Source organism: Rattus rattus, chromosome 4, assembly GCF_011064425.1.
Source record: "Rattus rattus isolate New Zealand chromosome 4, Rrattus_CSIRO_v1, whole genome shotgun sequence".
NCBI lineage: Eukaryota > Metazoa > Chordata > Mammalia > Rodentia > Muridae > Rattus > Rattus rattus.
Window position 1 is genome coordinate 21233595 of NC_046157.1, and position 1291 is coordinate 21234885.

The 1291-nt window shown below is 37.3% G+C and overlaps 1 pseudogene; it reads right to left on the bottom strand.

Moving 5' to 3' along the window:
• On the bottom strand, positions 1-101 carry LOC116899783 (annotated as a pseudogene).
• Positions 102-1291: the final 1190 nt, after the last annotated feature.

Here is a 1291-nt window from a genome sequence, read left to right on the forward strand (position 1 = left end):
TAAAACATGGAATGTTTCATGTCTTTGCATGGTATCCTTGGTCAAGGGTCATGGTAATCCCTGTATCTTTTCAATTTTCAATACACATGCTGCCAAAGCATACACAGTGTTCTTGGTTCAGAGTAGAATCTTCATCAAAAAGATACCAACTGGAAACCTTCTGAAAACCTAGACCTCACTTGCAATAGAATGAAGGTTTGTACCACCCCATCCTCACTACAGGTGCATTGGTGGCTGTCAGAGAAGCACACACCTTGATGTCTTGTGTTGGCCAGAAACCTTCATGTCATCTGTGCCTTCATATTTGAAATTAAATTTGTATTTTACAGGTTATGTTTCGAAACAATTGTAACATATAAAGAAGGCCCTCTCCCCTCCACCATGCTTCCCTTGCACATGAGAGTCAATTGCAGAGTTTTCCCATCAGGAATAAATACTTCCTGGTGATCAGTGGTGTAAATAGCAGTGTGTACTTTCCACAAGGCCATCCTCCTACACAGCCAAAAAGCAACGATCAAGATCAGGATATGAACACTGATATCGCACAGTGATATCTTGTCCCCAGGTACCACTCAAACTTCTTGTGTTATTCTATTTAATTCCATCTTTTTAAAAAATTCTTATTTCTTTTATTTGTGTGTGTGTGTGTGTGTGTGTGTGTGTGTGTGTGTGTGTGTGTGTGTGTGTGTGTACCTTTGTACCACATCCCACTTATGGTCAAAAGACAACTTGAGGAAATCTGTGTTCTTTCCACCACATGGGTCCAAGGCCCAAACTAAGGTAATTAGGCTTGGTGACAAATGCCCTCATCCACTGACCCATTGAATACTTTTACTGAACAACTTATATGCCATAGATACCATGCAGTTCAGATATTTCAAGGGTTCTGTTCAGGGACTTTCAGCATATTCATAAATGTGTGCAAACCTCACGATGTCATTTCATAATATTTTTTCTTTCCACACACAAGGAAGTGCTGTCATTCCTCTAACTTCCTTCCTTTTCTCTTACCCCCTCACTGCTAAGCAGCCACTACTTCCTAATTAATGCATTTGCCAATTATAGACACTACATAGGTATGTTTCTATGGATGCACACATATGAACACATATGGAAGTGTTTCATTAATAATTTGTAACTGAGTTTTTGAATGATTTTAAATATTCATTAATATAATATCATTTTATACCTTTTTATACTTAATAGAGCACCTTTTGTAACATACTTTGTGAATATATATGTAATTAATGTATATGTATACTATGTTTGGTTTGCTGTTTTTATGTTTGTT